General features: G+C 36.5%; 1 protein-coding gene across 3 annotated transcripts in view; it reads left to right on the top strand.

Annotated features, from left to right (window-relative positions):
- Positions 1-18,848, top strand: part of RASSF8 (Ras association domain family member 8) — a 111,852-nt gene that overhangs the window by 27,081 nt on the left and 65,923 nt on the right. For all 3 annotated transcript variants that reach the window (XM_020965084.2, XM_020965082.2, XM_020965081.2), the window contains exon 2: positions 14,382-14,477. The gene's annotated coding sequence lies outside the window, so the exon portion shown is untranslated. The remainder of the gene's footprint in view (positions 1-14,381; positions 14,478-18,848) is intronic.

Raw genomic sequence — 18,848 nt, 5'->3', positions numbered from 1 at the left:
TTAGTTCAGAACTGGATTGTACTGGGTTGGTGGTGGTAGCAAGATGCCCTGGGGCCAGACTGGGTCAGAGCAGCTGGCAAATTCCATAAACCAAGGGGTTCAAGTTAAGAATATTAAATCTACATGCTAATTTATAAATACTACAGGTCAAATTCTGTTAGACTGCCGTAGGCTGAGAGATACCTGTTCATTTTGGGAGAAGGGTGAAAGGGGAAAGGCTTTTCAAGTACTTTAAAATGCATCTGATTTATTTCAGTATGAGTTTTTGATTTGGTTTGGTTTTTGAGAAAGTTCTCATCAATTAACAGCTTCCCAAGAGTGGAATGGTCTTCCACAGGAGACAGTGAGTTCCTCATTACTGGCGATGTTCAGGTTGAAGTTGGGTGATCTCCCGTTCATTGTCGTAGATGAGGTTCTTGCTAGAGTACAGGCTGGATTTAAGTGATCTTTCAAAGGCATGTCCAATTCGAGGTTCTCCAGTTCTATGAAATACTTCTAAATACTTGGCAAGAATAAGAATGGTATTTGATTGTAAGCTCTATTAAATAAGGTTGGAATCTGTCTCCAGTGCTGTGAACAGGGCTTTCAGTACAAAACATTTATTAAATATTTGCTTAAATGAATTGAATGAATGTACAAATAAGTAGATATTAAAAGCCATAATAGGTTACAAATATATCATTTCAGGCATTTTCATTTAGCACTGACTATATCATTTACTTTGTCCATATTTGGGACTGTATTTTTAAAAAAAATTCTAAAAACGTTTTTGGAGATAATCATGAAATTTTTAAGAACATTATTTGGAATTAATATTGCTTTCAAATGAGTAAGTTATTAGCAATAGCTTGCATTTAAATAACCTATTCAAAACAACTTATGAATTTGATTTTAAAAATTGATCCTTGCAAAGTCCTATAAAGTAGGTGTGAAAAGTTTCTTTTTTCTAAATCAATAGCTAAAGTTATAGGCATGTTAATTTTTTCATAAGATCATACAAGGCCATTGGGGAAATAAGAACTTCAGTCTCATCCTGATCATAAATTACTAGTTTAGGGCATTAGCTTACTAGTCCTTTCTTTATCTCCTATCAAAGTATTTTTCCCTCACAGTGTCCTAATTGACCGAATAGGTAGATTTTTGTTAAAATTGTAAAATTTCCTCATCTACAAAATTAGGTTCACTATTTAAGGTTCCTTTCAGCTCATAAAAAGTCAATAAGAAATTATTCCCATAGTGATGTACACATTGTCCAAATGACTGGTAGATCCAATATTTCAATAATTCCTTTGCAGCATTCTATTTTACATTTCATAATTAACTTCCATGTGCCCACTACAGCCGAACATGAACTCTTGTTAGTACCAACAGGCTTCCGATTGTTCTTCCTGGTCAGTAACCTTGGAGATGTTAGGGTAGATCAGTTCTTCCTAAGATTTCAGGGCTGAACTAGGATAAGATGGGAATTCTCTTTAGGCTGTCTATTCCAGAATGTAATCTATAGGACCACCTTGTTCAAAGAGAAGGACTAAGTTCAGTTTCCCGAGAAGTCTGTTGACATAGTAACATGCTGGAAATAAGGAAGAAATCTAATTATGGGTCTAACATTTCAGGTTACAAAGGCACACACTAATCTGTCTATAAAAGTAAAGCGGTGTAATGTTTTCAGTCTATAAACTACTTCAATTCTACAAGTGTTCATTGACCATGGGTCACTTAACCTCTTTAAGCTTTAGTTTCTTCATTTTTAAAGGATGACAGTATTTGCCAACATGATAGGATAGAATCAAATGCAATAACGTACAAAGTGCCTTTTGAAAACAAAATGCTGTATACATACTGCTATTCATAGGATCAGCGATTTAGAGCTGCAGGGGACATTAGAAGCCTATCAAGTACTTTCTGTTATGTAGAACCATGCCGAGCAATAAGATGTAGCAGCTGAGTTCTCTTTTATTCATAACTCTTACTGTTACATGAAGTAAGAATGTGGTCTGGAATGATTTTTTAAAAAAAAATCAAATGACTAAATTATAATAAAAGATCTTTAAGGCAAACTGTAAGACTGTCTGATTAATACTATATACTTGATTAGTCCTTCATCAACTGTGCTTAACTGTGAAATTAACTTTATAATGAAATTATTCTGGAGTAGAACTGTCAATAAAATGACAAAATTTTAGGTTACTGTTAAGCTGAAGTGTGACATGGTATCACAGATGTTTCAGTAAGCAATTGTAAAATTTCATTCACATAGTTTATTGCATAAAGCAGCCAGACTTGTTTTCTGACTTGGCTTATGGAAATCATAAGCCATACTGCTAACCCTTATGTATTTGGCATAGCTAATTACCTCAATAAACAAGGGGCCATATGTGCTCACAGTTTGAAGGTGAATTAACTCAGCCCACTAGATTCCATTTAATAATGGCATCTTTGAGTGCACTCAAAGTCTTAGGGTGACATAAAATGGAAAGTTTCAGTATCTTTCTCTAGAAACGGGGAATCATATTTGAACTCAGGTTGGATTTTGTTTGATTCATAACAACTTTTCTTTTTCCAAAACATTAATTATTTTTAACCTTTTTTTTTCCATTTTGAGTCCATATTCTCTCCTTCCTTCACCACCCTTCCCTTTCCCTTTGAGAAGGCAAGAAATATGATATTGCTTATACGTGTGAACTTATGCAAAACACTTCCATGTTAGTCATGGTGGAAATAAAAGGCAAAAAAAAATAAAGTGAAAAAAGTGTACTTCAGTCTGCATTCAGAGTTCATCATTTCTCTCTCTGGAAGTGAATAGCATTTTTCATCATGGGCCTTTTGGAATTGTCTTGGATTATTGTATTTATTAGAGCAGCTAAGTCTTTAACAGTTGATCATCGTTACAATATTGCGCTCACTGTGTATAGTGTTGTAGTTTTGATCACTTCTCTTTACATTTGTTCATACAAGTGTTCCCTGGTCTTTTTGAAACCATCCCCCTAGTCATTTCTTATAGCAAAATAGTAGTCCATCACAGTCACATAGCACACCTTGTTCAACCATTTCCCAATAACGGACATCCCCTCAGTGTCCAATTCTTAGCCACCACAAAAGGCTGCTGTAAATATTTTTGTACATATGACTCCTTTTCTTTTTTCTTTGATCTCTTTGGGATACATACTTAGTAGTATTATTGTTGGGTAAAAGGATATGCATAGTTTTTATAGCCCTTTACATTTGGGAAATGAGGCTTTTATCAGAAACATGTAAATTCCCCATCCCCCCTGACCAGTTTCCTGCTTTCCTTCTAGTTTTGGCTGCCTTTGTTTCATTTGTGCAAAACCTTTTTAATTTCGTGTAATTAAGATCACCCATTTTATTTCCTGTAATTCTCTCTACTTCATAAACTGTTCTCTTATCCTTAGATCTGACAGATAATTTTTTCCATGCTTCCCTAATTTACTTATGATTATTTCCCTGTAAGTCTAAATCATGTACCCATGTTGACCTTGTCTTGGTGTACAGTGTAAGATATTCTATGCCTACCTTCTGCCAGACCTTGTCTTTGTATGCAGTGTGATGGTCTATGTTTTGATGATTACATCCTTGTAATATAGTTTGAAATCTGGTACTGAGAGGCTACCTTTCTTCACATTTTTTTTAATCAGTTCTCTTGATAATCCTTGACCTTTTGTTCTCCCAGCTGAATTTTGTTAATGTTTTTTTTTCTAGCTGTATAAAATAATTCTTTGGTAGTTTTATTAGTGTAGCACTAAATAAATATAGCAACTTTTCTAAAATTAAGTGCCTGTGAGAAACACTTTTTGCTTTGTACGAAATAAAAGAAAACATTTAAAAATATGCCTATCCTTGCTAAAGAATTTTATTCATTCAACAAACATGCATGTGCTCTTAAAAAAGGCACTATACTAAGCAGTATGGCAGATATAAAGATTCTTTGCCCTCAGTCATGTTATAGTCTAATAGAAAAGTAACACACACACACACACACACACACACACACACACACACACACCCATAGAATACTTAAGTTCAAAGAATGTATCTGTGATCTCATTGATGGGGATGTTCCTGCCAATGATGTAGAATGCAACCCATCTCGACCTCCCCATCCTATGTGACTGTAGTCTAACACTTTTCTGTAAGTTTGTTGCAGGTATTCTGTACAAAGTGCTGTGAATGACTCTTCCACTTTCTTTTGACATTTGGAGAATACCAGTGGAGAACATGGGCTGACCTTTTATTGTGGCCATCTTTTTTGATCACATATTTCTTGATTGCTGTCCTTTACTTGGGCTTTTCTTTGTAATTCATTGCAACCTGTTCACAATTATCATGTGCCTTGCCAATGTCCTCTAGGTGAGACTCAGTCTTAATTTTTTTTTTTGGATGAGGCAATTGGGGTTAAATGACTTGCCGAAGGTCACACAGGTAGCATCAAGTGTCTGAGGTCGGATTTGAACTCATGTCGTCCTGATTCCAGGGCCGGTGCTCTATCCACTGTGCCACCTAGCTGCCACTCAGTCTTAATTTTTAAGAGGCTATAGTGTTTCATACAGTATTCCATACCAGTAAAATATTAGTATTGAGAAGATGAGCCTTCATATCAGGGGCAACTTGGGGGTCATTAAAGGAACTTTGCAGTGTCCCAAAAGTAATCTAGCCCTCTTTTCTCCTATTTAGTATTGAGCCCAACTCACTGCTCATTGATATTATCTGTCCAAGAACAGTCTATTTATGCCAGTTGATGAAATCTATTGGTTGTCCATGTAACTACATTCTTCACCTACTTTGCATTTTCTTTGTAGATAATTGGACCAGACTCTTGAATGGTTAGAGATTTCATCCAGGAGACCTCTGCTAGGGTTTGATGCAACCAGCATAATGTCATTTGTAAATAAGACTGTGTAGAATACCTTGCCACCTATGGAGTATCTCTTTTTAGTTTGAACTGTTTTCTCTGTCTTATTCATTACAGTAGTGAACACATTTGATTATGAATCACCCAGTTTTATGCCTCACATGTAATATTAATGATAGTAGGATCATGGAACCAGATTATGCCTCTTTCTAAGGATTCTTTGATAATTGCAATGTATGAATCAGGGACCCCTTGTAAGTAAACCTTTAAGGATATGTTTTGCTCCATTGAATCAAATACTTTTTAAAAATAGTCAACATACAGTAAGCGCAGTGAGATCTTGTATTTTCAACATCTTTCAGCCAATTGTGTGAAAATAAAGATGTGGTCTTCAGTATAATATGTAAGTCTTCTTATGTTTTACTCCCAAACATAAGCTCTTCTATACAGTGGCACTGGCCTCCTGCCTGTTCCACAAACAAGATACTCCATCTCTAAGTTTCAGTCATTCTCTCTGGCTTATCCCCCTTGTCTGGAATACTCTCCATCCACTGCTCTGACTACTGACCTCTGTGAATTCCTTTAAGTCTCAACTAAGGTTCCACCTTCCCTAACACCTCTTAATTCCAGCCGCCTTCCCTCTGTTATTTATTTCCTATTTACTCTGCACATAGCTTACTTTGGAACCATTTGTTTGCTTGTTGTCTCTTTTATACTCTGTAGGTTTTGGGGACATCACTCTCTCCTGGTTTTTCTCTGACAGCTCTTTTGCTAGATCTTCTCCAGATCACAGTCTCTAAAAAAAAGTGCCCTTCACGGTTCTGTCCTGGGCCCTCTTCTCTTTTCCCTTCATACTACTTCACTCTAATCAGCTTCCATGAATTTAATTACATCTTCATGCTGATGATTCTCAATCAACCTATCCTTCCCCAATCTCTCTGACCTCCATTCTCACCTCTCCAACCGCCTTTCAGATATCTGAAACTAGATAGATGTCTAGTAGACATCTGAAACTCAGTACCTCTAGAACAACACTCATCTTTTCCCTAAACCCTTTTCCTTTACTACCTTCCCTGTTACTGTAAAGGGTAACACCACCTTCTCAGTCCCTCAGGATTCCTTCCAATCTCTCACCCCCATATCCAATCTGTTCTATATGCCAAAGCCTGTTAATTTCACTCTTACAACATTTCCCAAATAGATTTCCTTCTCTCCTCTGGCACTGCTGCCACTGTGGTACAGACCATCATCACCTTGCACCTGGACTATTTTTAGTAGCATATTAGTGGGGCTTTCTGCCTTAAGTTCCTATACTCCCATTCTATCCTCCATTCAGTCACTAAAGTGATCTCAAAATAGAGGTCCAATTATTGTCACACACCCCTCCCCTACTTTTTAGTAAACTCTGGTGGCTCCCTAGTGCCTCCAGGAGCAAATAAAAAATGATCTGTTTGACGAAGATTAATAACCCCTGGCGTTTACTATCCCAGATTCTTTTTATTGATTTATGTTGTTGCTTAATACATGCTTCTTTTACTTGATTGGCAGAATGTCTCTCATTGCTTATCTTGAACTTTTTTGTCCTTTTTCTGTCCCTGCTTAGTTAAATGATTACTTTAAAATCATTCTTATTTTTAGTGATTTTCTTTTATTGCACTTTCCTTTTCAAGAAGTTTTTGTTTCCTTTGTCCTCATTGTTTCTTTTCCTTTCCAATCTATTCTGAATTTTATTTTCTGATTGATGGGCTATACTCCTGTGTGTTCCTTTTTTATGCTCCCTGACCCTCTTGTTAAATCCTCTGAAGTACGAAGATTGAGCTCCCTCTTCTGTCTAGTTTAGTTTTGCTTTTGCAGCTCTATCTTCCTTTTTTAAATGTTTCTCTTTCTTAACAATATCAATTCATGAGGGAAGCACTGTCATTTGGAAGCACCATCATGTGATAGGAGTAACCCTGCATCCCCAAATGGTGAGTCCTGGCCTATAGCCTGTTCTTGCTATGATCAGCCTCCATCTCAAAGACCATGTTCTCCCAAGTCTGCCTCTCCTCACTGCTTTGAATACTGGTTGCTTCTTGAAACACACATATCTGGTGGAATGCTGTCCCTGACGTCACAACACTCTTGGAAAGAAAACACAAACTGCCCCTAGACGTAAGGAATATTCCACACCAACGTTTCCCCCGGGGAATGCTTTCGGCACCATTTTGGCCCAGTATGCCACTCATGTGGACACTGTCCTCCTGAGCACCCTCTTCACATTCTCAGCAACTTTTCCTACCTGTTTCTGAAAGACTATAGGAATTATCATTTTAGTTGCTGTTGTTTTCTGCCTACAGCTTGTAGATTTCTTCCACGTAGAGTTAATAGTAAATATCACCCATTCCCATCTCATCTCTCTCCTCCTTATTCATGCAATCTCCTAATCTTCTTTTCCCTCCCACAAAAGACATTATCTACCTGTAGGGGCTCAGAGGATTTAGTCCTTGATTCAGCTCTACCACTTTTGGGTTGTTGTTTTTTTTTTTTTTTGATCTTTGAAGGTTCCTCATTTTTCTTTATCTCATAGATATGTCTTAGAAAAACCTAATAACCTCTAAACAAAATTTTTTTAGTCTCCTTGATATTTGGAATTTTTCTTTGTCTTTTTCTTAAGCTTCTCTTTGTATTTATAATTTGAATAATCTATTCATATAGGGGTTTTTTTTGATGAATGCCTCAAATATTTTTCTTTTTGAACATTTCTTTCATTGATGATTAAGCTCAGAATTGTAGGATATGTCATTCTGGTTTTATGACTTGAATTCCTTTGATTTTGGGATATACTATTCCATTCCCTTCTCTGGTCTCTCATGACTGCAGAATAATCCTGTTGTTTGTATTGCTCTTCCTTCATAGTTGAAGATCTTTCTCCTGGCTGCTTTGTTGTTTTTTGTTGAAATTTGTTTTCATTGAAATTGCTAGATTTTAGGGGCAGCTAGGTGGCACAGTGGGTAGAGCACCAGCCCTGGATTCAGGAGGACCTGAGTTCAAATGCGGCCTCAGGCACATAACACTTACCAGCTGTGTGACCCTGGGCAAGTCACTTAACCCCATTGCCTAGCCAAAAGAAGAAAAAAAAAAGAAATTGCTAGATTTGATCACTTGGTTGTTGTTTGAAGTATAATTTTGTTTTCTTTGTAGCATTCTCTAGATTTCCTCAATCAATGTTATGCTTTATTCAGAAATTCTGGGCAGTTTTCTTAAATTTTCAGCCTTATGGTATTCAGGTTTTTTGACTTACCATGTTCATTTCAGAAACCTATATCCTTAAATAAAGTTTGCATATTCTGTCTTTATCCATCACTTTGGCTTGTATAGAGTTAATGTTTGTTTTTCTTGTGCCAGATCATCTACCACATCAGTATTTTTGTGATAGAAATCTGTTAACACTTTTCATAGTCTCTGCTTCTTTTAAGAGATTCTTTATCCTGTATTTGATTTTTTTTCTTAGTCTGCTAATTTTTTTTTAATTCTGCATTGAGTGCTTTAGTTTCCAACCTCAATTTATTTCTTATTTTATGACTTTTTTTGAGCCTTTCTGGAAGTTCTTGCCTGACTCAACCCATGATCTCTGGGGAGGCCACAGGATTCTGTCCTGTGTTAGTCAATTTTGGTTCAGACTCGTTTATATTATATCTGTTAAACTTATTTGATTCCTCTTTGAAGTTTTCTTCATTGTTTTGTTTTTAGATTCTGTTCAGGTTTTCTTTCTAGTTCTATTGGTGTTTCAGCTATTTTATTACTTGTTCTGTACCTTTTGGCCTTTTCCCTTCTATTGGTGCATAGATTGATGAGGTTGGGTTTTTTATCCACCCTAGCCTCTTTGGAGGAGGTCACTGGGTCTAGGACTCTGTCCTGAGTCACTTCTCAGAGCATAGAACTGGCCCTAGTTGGTCTTCCGGCACCCTTTGCGGTGTGTTTGACAGCATCCTGCTCCCCTCTAACCTGTGGTTTTTTTGTCCAACCATATAAAGATACCCTGTGAGTGCCTCAGTTTACTCAACTGTTTTTATTGTTGTTCAATCATACTCAACTCTTCAGGACCCCATGAGTCCATGGGGTTTTCTTGGCAAAATATTGGAGTGATTAGACATTTCCTTCTCTAATGGATTAAGGCAAACAGAGGTTAAGTGACTTGCCCAGGATCACAAGTGTCTGAGGCCAATTTAAACTCAGGTCTTTCTGACTCTTGGCCCAGCACTCTATCCACTGAGCCACCTAGCTTCCTCTTCAACTATAAAATGTGTATAATAATACACTTACCTTCTAGGGTTGGTGTGAGGATCAGGTGAGATTTGTAAATTGCTTAGCACTGTTAGTACCGGGCACCATAGTAGGCACTATATACTAATTATTATTACTGTTCTCCCTTTTACATGGTTAGGCAGAATCAGTTTCTGCTGTTTCTTATAGGGTATATGTATAGTGGGGTGTTAAGACAGAATCACTGTACTTGTGGAAAATCTCTATATGTAGGCTTTCAGTTCTAAATATCTGAGTTTGCTTATACTCACAATAACTGACATTTTGAATCAGTCAAATATAGAGATGCTTAGTGAGAGTTCTAATTATAAATGTTCTCTGGTGGTGATTCAAGGTGTTTTTACCTTGTGAACTGTATTCTCTCTTGTTTAATGGAATCAGCTGTAATTACTCTACATCTGGCACATAATTCCTTTCTTTTGAGGTTTAGAGGTTAAAACAATTTGCAGAAAGTAATTATTTTACCATCTTGCTGGTCATGTGACTCTAGTTCTTATAATTTCTACTATAGAAAATAATCCTTCCTTATTAATGATAGTTAGAGCCAGAATATAATTTCCTTTGTTGGTTCCTTTACCTTTTGAAGGCTGAAATTTTTATTAAGGCAAATCAAATTGTAGCTGTCCTCCTTTTGGCAGACCTAGTATATATCCGTGGAATTGACATCTCCCCAACTTCCCCATCATTACTCCATACCAAGGATATGATATTCTCTGAATTACTCATTTATTTTCTCTTTTTGTTAAGGCAGTGTGAAGTGTGAGTCTTCACCGATATTTCCCAAATTGCTCTCCACCATGATTTCCCTCTGATTCCTAAATTTCCTCACATGATTATTTCTTAATGCATTGTCCAGTTAAGTTCATCTTCCCCAAGTTTCTTTGATATTTCCCTGCACTAGGAAGTCTTCCCATGAGACTTGATTTTTACCTATATTTTTTGCGTTTTGTGTTCAGACAACCAAAGTCATGGATTTTCCTTACTGGCATTCTTATTGGAATTTTGTTCTCTGGAAACTTCCAGCTCTCTCAAGTTCTATATTGAAAGTTCACTACTCATCACATATATGTGTGTGTGTGTGTGTGTGTGTGTGTGTGTGTGTGTGTGTGTGTGTGTATATATATATATAGTGCTTCTCTCTGTCCTCTGTATTTTTTTATCATTTATCATTATCATTTTTCCTTTAAACTTTTTTCAGTTAACAAGCAGTTAATTTATTTACTGTTGACATAATTTAGAAAAAGAAAAGCCAAGTCCTCATACTAAATAGAAATAATCAAAACAAATTCCCATACATAATGAGACATAGATATGTCTCATTCTGCATCTTGAGTTCATAACTTATCTATTAGGAGAATTATTCTCTTGGTTCTTATTTCAGTCTGTATCAGTTCATATAGGTTTTTCTAAAACCATACCTTTCATCATTTCTTATGACACTATTTCATTACATTTATATACCATAAATACCACATACCATTCAGCCGTGTCTCAGCTGATAGTCGCTCCCTCAATTTCCCTTTTTTTGCCACTATAAACATAGTTTCTATGAATATTTTTGTCGTGGATCTTTTTCTCCTTTCTTTAATCTCTTTGGGATATAGGCCTAGTAGAGATATGGCTGTGTCAAAAAGATGTACAGTTTAGTGATTTTTTTTTTTTGGTGGGGGCGGATAATTCCAAATTGCTTTCCAGAATGGCTGGGCCAATTTATAGTTCCAATAAGATTGCATTAATGTGTCTGTTTTCCTGAAGTCTCTCCAGTAATTCTCGTTCTTCCTTTTTGGTCATTTTTGCCAATCTAATAGATGCGAGGTGGAATCTCAGACTTGCTTTAATTTTCATGTCTCTAATAATTAACGATTTGGACCATTGTTTTCATGTGGCTGTTAGGAGCTTAGATTTCTTCCTTTGAAGGAAGGATATTCTTTGACTATTGACCAATTATAGCCATTCTTTTTCAGTTAAATGACTTCTTGATTTTCACGGCCTTAGGCAATTACATTCTTAGCAACCTGTGTTAGGTGTAGTCATCCCTGTAATTCCTATGTTTTGAGCTTTACTCCAGAAATTCAAACCCCATTGTCAAGCCCAGATGCTTCTAAATCTTTCTCTTCTGAATCCCTTTGTCACCTGGTTAAATTTCACCTAGTCCAAGCCCTATTAGACATTTCACACAAAATGCCTAATTATTTTATGAATGATATACTTCTGAAGTATTGGTTGTCTTGTATTGTATCAGTCTTGTATTGTAGTACGGTAGTCTAAATTTCTTCCTCCTATTCCTTTAGGAAGAATGAAAGTATATATGTTGTATTGTGTTCCTGGCTCTAGCAAAAGAGGCAAAAGATGCTCTGACTAGTCTAGGATATCTAGTCAATGTAGAGTCTTTTTTCTTTCTTTTTTATTTTTTTCAATTCATATATTTATTTTTGGTATCACTGCTGCTTTTCCAAGACCTGATATTCTCTCTCTCTCTCTCTCTCTCTCTCTCTCTCTCTCTCTCTCTCTCTCTCTCTCTCTCTCTCTCTCTCTCTCTCTCGTTTATTGTTGTTGTTCAGTTGTTTTTCTTAGAAAAATATTGGAGTGATTTGCCATTTTCTTCTCCAGCTCACTTTACAAATGAAACTGAGGCAAGCATGGTTAAGTGATTTGCTTGCCTAGGGTCACACAACTAGTCTTGAGACCAAATTTGAGCTCAGAAGTCTTCCTGACTCCAGACTCAGCATTCTATCCAGTGTGCCACCTAGCTGCTACATACAGGCACGCATGCACACATACACACACTTACATATGTGTATATATTTGTTTATATAATTTTATTTTCTTGATATTTATTAAATATTTAAATTGGGTCAGAGGACTATTTCAGTACTCAGTTTCTTGAGAAAAGAAGATGTGGAAAAGCTAAACCTTTTTTGAACCTTATTTTCTTCATAAATATATCTGGAATGTAAATTTTATTTATTTTATTAGTATCTATTCTGTGTGTCACTGGCAGGTTCTTGTTACTAAGTGTGCATCCAGTTAAGTGTCTCAAATGACTTCATATCTAAAAAAAGTATGATACTGTAATTTTAAAAAAACTTTTAATTTTTTTCTTTTCATAGTGAAAAGTATTTTCTGCCCTTTGGACATATAGGAATATTCAAGATGGGATGTTTTGTTACTGAAGTAAATCTCTGTCAAATAAGTGCAGAAACGTCTGCTAAGGGTGTACTCTATGATTCTTTGGTGCTCATAAAATTTTCATTAATTCCATCATTGTAGACAACCTATGGCTTTCTCAAGCCCTTTTTTTCCTTTAACTAATATCAGTTTCACATTTTCACAATATTAGGAAAAAATATCAGTGTTCCAAATGGATAAGCAATATAAATATAAAATTTCATGTCATTTAAAGAATAGATAAATATGAAAGTTTATCTTGTTCACAGTAATAGTTAACTAATATTTGTGTAGCACTTATGTACAGGCATTGTGCTAAGTGCTTTACAATTATTATCACATTTCATCCTCACAGCAATTCTGGGAGATAGATGCTGTTATTATTCCCATTTTACAGATGAAGAAACTGAGGTAAATAGTGATCAAGTGGCTTGCCCAGGGTCATAGAACTAGTAAGTGTCAGAGGCTGAATTTGAAGTCAGGTCTTCTTGGCTCCAGGCCTGGTATTCCATCCACTATGCTACCTGGCTATTAGTGGGACTGTGTATTATCCCACCTTTCTGGAAAATAGTTTGGAATTATGAAGGAAACATTACTAAACTATGATCCAGTAGTTCCATGACTGAATCTGTAATAACAATGACACCAAAAAATCCTCTTTAGGCCAAGATATTTGCCCTTGTAGTGACATCTGGAAATAAATTACGTGTCCCCAGTTGGGCATATAACTGGAAAAAATGTGGTATATGAGTGTAATGACATTAATTCACTTTAAATAATGATGAAAATAAATCAGAGAAACATAAGAAGACTTGTATGATCTGATTCAGAGTAAAAAAACCAAATAAAGATAAACATAAATAATGTAAATGAAGATTACATTATAGCACAAGAAAATTAAGGTCAAATATAATGGCCACTGTTGGCTCCAAATGATTGAATTTGGCAAGGGAGGAGGGAGGGAAGGAAGGGAGTGTGGTGCAGAGAAGATCTGGGCCAAAACCACAAATTATTGTTGACAAAAACTAAGTTTCTTCATTTTAGTGGTGGAAGACAACACATAAAAGGTAGTTGAAAGGAAAAAAGTGTTACGTCAAAAGTCCAGAGAATGAAAGATGATTGATCTGGACCCTACCTCAAAAATGGATGTTCCAGGAAGAATTTGCCAATTGGAAAGGGGGTCAATGGGGAAGGAGGGAGAAGGCAGCTGAAACATGACAGCAAAGTCCAGAGAATAAAGAGTAACTGGTCTGGGGCCCTTCCTAAAACTGCTGGTTTTGTGAAGAATTCGCCAATTACGAAGTGATTGATGTGTCAAAACTGCATTAATTAAAATATTTTATCACCCACTTCCTCCTTGGAAGCTAGTGGTATATTTCTTTTTTGGGAGGGTGGGGAGGAGCAAGGAAGTTGGGGTTAAGTGACTTGCCCAAAGTCACTCAGCTAGTAAGTGTGTCTGAGGCTGGATTTGAACTCAGGTCCTCCTCACTCCAGGGCCAGTGCTCTGTCCGCTGTGTCATCTAGCTGCCCCTTAATGGCATATTTCTTCTCTCCAATGAGCAGTATTTAGCGTTTGGTGTTTAAAAAATGACAACAACGACAACAAAATACGAAATCTCTCCTTTTCCCCCTTGGCATCAGGCAAGATTCCAAACATTAACACACTAACTGCCTTTAAGAAAGTTACAGCAGTAGTGCGTTTAGTTCCAGTCAATTGAGAAAGGAGGTACAAGGTCATTCCTGGAACATCATGGTCACAACCAAATGACTTAAAAACAAAAACTTCTGAAATTCCACTTTCAAAGGTACAGGATGCTAAAAGAAACCAAAGATAAGGAATGCATTCAGGTGGCTAAAGAGGTATGAATTATAGGACAGGAGCTGAGTCTGGAGAGTAAGAATTGGAATGATTGTTGTGAAAACTACTTGAATTTCAAACCACTAGGTTTTTTGCCCTTTGCCATTCCTAAATTGAAAGAGGACAAATTTGCATTTTTAAGCTAAAGATTAGCCAGAGCTGTAAAAACATTTTGTACTTTTTCAGGTGCCTGTAGCTACTCCCAGAATACCCAGCTTATTCTCTAGCCACGCTGAAGACTGCCTCATTTTCATTCCAAGTTCTTGTGTCTGATGATGTGAGGTAAGTCTAAAAATGTTTTCATCTTCAATGAAGAACAATTCTTAACCTACCTTGGTGAAAGCTTTTTTAAACATTAGCATCTTAGAAGTTGAAATTCAAAATTGGTTTGACAGACCGAGAAGAAACATTTAATCTCATTTTGGTAACCTAATATGTATTTTTCCTACATTAAAAAAAGATGGGCAAGTCTCTATTCTTTAGAAACTTGAAATGACATGCATTTTACTAAGTGCTCTGATATCTTTTAAATCACTTTGTTTCACTTGCTAACAGCATCACACATTTTGAAGGATACATTTGAACAAACACTTATCAGGTATGGTACTACTGGGCAAAGGTGTTGTGTTGGTGAGATTTCAACATGAAAACCTTCAGGAGGACCTTCAAGACTCTAATAATCTTAATTCTATATTTTTGTTCCCTTTTCACTGATACAAATTCTAATTTCTAGGCCTTTTATTTCGATAGTAATGAATTGAGATCAATGCTGTGTTTTAGTGGTATTTTTGCTAATTGGAGTGGTGCCTTGATGAATTCATTGTCCCAGAAGGTCGAGGGGAGACTGAATGACTCACCTATCTTGTGCTGGAGAAGGGACATGCTTCATTTAAAAGTTGAACTGGATGACAATTGAGGATTCTTTTCAGCTCTTGAATCTATGATTGTGAATGTGTGAGTTGATACTTTGAAAATTAGCTTGAAACTGGAATGTAGGAATGAATTCTGGGTCTCTAGGCAGCCTTGCAAAGTAGCACCTATCTAGACCATTGGCCCTAGTAGCTTGTTGAACAGCATTCTAAAAAAAGTCTTTTCAAATTGTGGGTCGCTTCAGTATTAGCTCCACCCAGGTTTGGAAATCTAACAGCCTACTTTGAGTTTGGAAGTAGTGCTCAATTTTGAAGGCCTAGAATAGTGAAAAATTAGTAAGTCTTAGTCACTGACAGATAACCAAGACCCAAGATGTCTATAGCCTTGTTGTTGAACTGCCCTATTAGCCTCCTTAAGTGAGGAGGGAAGAATTCTTTCTAAATCTCTAGTACATTCTGTTACATTGTACTCATAGCAGATGATTTTCCATTTGCTTTTTGTATGCTCTCTCTCTCTCTCTCTCTCTCTCTCTCTCTCTCTCTCTCTCTCTCTCTCTCTCTCACACACACACACACACACACACACACAAAATTTGGTTATGGATCCTAGAAGAGAAAATAATTTGGTTCTCGTAAATGAATAATTTTTTGAACAAACTTCACATCTTTTAGTGGCAGTAAACTTTCAGAGTAAGAGATCTTAGAATTTCTTAATGTTTTAAAACTTTATTAAACTATATTCTTTAACATGAGAAATTTGATCCCAAAGACTCCCAGTACTTCAGGTCTCTTATTTTCAGAGTTATGTGAACAGTACTAAGGTTCTGGGGATTTTCCCTGGCTGTCCCATGTGGCTGGAATGTTCTTTCTCCTCAGCCCCACCTTCTGATTTCCTCGGTTTCCTTTAAGTCCCAAGTAAAATCCCATCTTTTACTGGAAGCCTTCCTCAACCCCTCTTAATTCTAATGCCTTCCTTCTGTTAATCATTTCCCATTTTTCCTGCATGAGGCTTGCTTGGTATATATTGGTTTTCATGCTGTTTCCTCCATTAGTTTGCAAACTCATTTAGGGCAGGGAAGCAAAAAGGTGTTTTGCTTTTTGTACGTCTAGCTCCTAGCACAGTGACTGTCACATAGTAGGTGCTTAGTAAATGTTTATTGATTGATTGATTAACTGGTGAATTAATTTACTAATGATATTGAGTTGTTCTAGTACAAAATATGTTGCTGACAGCTGGTATTACAGAGAGCCAGAATTAATTAGCAAACAATTGACTAATGAAAATAATACCGATTAAGTGCTCTTTTGGGAGCACTGATTTTATTTTTAAAATGCCTTCTTCATGAGATCTAGCACAAACTAATAAATAAGATGGAATGTATTTTATGTATCAGTGCTATACTTTGATACAGGTACACCCTTTAGCAGTGAAGATTGAAATCCAGCCACACCCTCTTATTGGGTGTGAGACTCTTGTCTCTGTTTTCCCCTAAATCCTCAATAGGGAGTTCATTCAGTGTATTTAGGGAATTTCTTCTAGATTTCTCGACCACACAAATACTAACAGGACAAATGGGGCATTCATCAGTTATCTCTAACTCTTGACTGGCCTATTTACTTGTAGTCCTACATATCTAATGCTTTCCTATTCAGTGCCTCACTTTTAATGTGATATAGACTACTCATGCCCATCATAGACCTGGTGATTATTACTTGGGTAACTGATTGCTAAAGTTCTTGTTTCTCCCTCCACAATATCTCTCATCCTATGTCTGTCTACTCACATAATAGTTCAAGCCCTTATCACATCTTCCCCTGGCCTTCTAATTGTTTTTTCTGCCTCAAATTTCTCACCCATCCGATCTGTTGTCCTCACAGCTGCCAAAGTGTCTTTCCTTTGGCACAGATCTGATCGTGTCCTTGCTCTGCTCAGTGAGCCCCCATGTTTCCCTGTGAACAGATATAAACTCTTCTGTTTAGTTTCTAGAACCTTTTACAAAATGACCCCAACCTGTCTTTCGAGCTTCATTGTACACTTCTCTCCTTCCCATACTCCATGTTGTTTTCTGACCCTTAACCAAATGATGTTATTGGACACATATGCCTACTGTCTCATCTCTACATAATGTTGATGAGAACATTTTACCCATGTGTTGAGTTCATCCTTGATTAAGATGAGAAGGAAACAGGCTCTTCCATTTTCCATCAGATGACATCTGTATAATTAGAAAATTGACGTGTGGAGAAAAACACTGTGCTTATTATGTGTTGACTGTTTTAAGAATACCTGCTTAAAAGCACCCTTTCAAATAAAGTATCTCCCATGTATATGCCAAGACTATATGATTCACTGAAAGAGGTTAAAAAAATAAACGTAGCTTTATTTAACAACTCTATAACTCTGTACTTATGCATATTTGTCACTATTGTGGGAGATGCTAGGACAGAGTCCAAATAGAAGAAGCCATTTAGATGGTGAGGTTTCTCAGGAGGTCCTTTTTTGTAACACTATTCTGATTGTATCAAACCCTAGAACACTGCAGAGCCTACTTTATGAAATCCCCTCCACATGTACCCATAATCTCATGTACCTCATCTTCAGTAGCTTGCCTGCTGAAGTAATCCTCTTCCTTAAACTTCAGTCTGTCACTATGTACTGGATTCTTCCCTACTGCCTAATTCTCTCTGATCTTTAAAAAGTTTTCACTAGACCCTAATATCCTCTCAGGTTTTCATCCTGTATCTCTAGAGCTATTCTTTTATCTCATTAATCTTGTTATATTTGGCCTATTATTCTAGCCTATTAAAAACTTTTGATAAGCATACCTTCTTTGTCTTGAACTGAATCATTCATAAATCAAAACATGCCCAAGATAGAGCTCTATAGTATATTACTAGAGATTTTTCTCTAGACTTTCATTAATCTACTACTCAGTACTTTGAATATGGTTCAGCCAGTTAATAGTACTTGTAATCTAGTTTACATTTTTCCACATATATAATATCTTAAGAAACTTTGTCAAATTGCTGAAAAATGGTTATGCTATGTCTACAGCATTTCCTTGATATGATGGTCTAGGAACTTTATAAAATAAATGAAAATCAAGATTAACTTGGCATGACAAACTTTGCTAGTGAATCCATGCTGGTTTCTCTCCTTTTCTAATAATCAATTTTATTATCTAATATTTAGTCAGTCAATAAACACATGTTAAGTGTTTACTATGTGCCAGGCACTATAAGTGGTGAGGATACAAAGAAAGTTAAAAGTCCTTGTCCTTAATCTAATGGCAGAGATAACATGGTAGACAGCTATGTACCAAAAAGGTACATATAGGATAAATAGAAAATAAGCTTCAGAGAGAAGGTACTAGAATTAAAAGGAATTAGGAAAGGCCTCCTGTAGAAGATGGGATTTTGCCTGGGTCTTGAAAGAAGCCAGTAGGAGACAGAGATGAGGAAGGAGAGCATTCCATGCATGTATGAGGGACAGTCAGTGAAAATGCCCAGAGTCTAGAGATAGAGCATCTTTTTTGTATAAGAGTAAGAAGGTCCATGTCATTAGATAGAAATGAGGGGGGAGTTAGAGGGGTAAGGAATAAGGACCTAACAAGATTGGAGGGGAATGCGTTGGTTATGAAGGACTCTGAATGCCAGAGGATTTTATATTTGATCTTGGAGGGAAGGTCACAAGGAACCACTGGAGTTGAGTAAAATGTATCCCTATTTGATTTTTGGTTTGTGTTTCATTGCTAGTGACAGCTAGAATCTTTTCTATTGACAT

The sequence above is a fragment of the Phascolarctos cinereus genome, unplaced genomic scaffold (assembly GCF_003287225.1).
Source record: "Phascolarctos cinereus isolate Bilbo 61053 unplaced genomic scaffold, phaCin_HiC Scaffold_1;HRSCAF=81, whole genome shotgun sequence".
NCBI classification, from domain to species: Eukaryota; Metazoa; Chordata; class Mammalia; order Diprotodontia; family Phascolarctidae; genus Phascolarctos; species Phascolarctos cinereus.
This window is presented reverse-complemented; position numbering and strand designations above follow the sequence as displayed.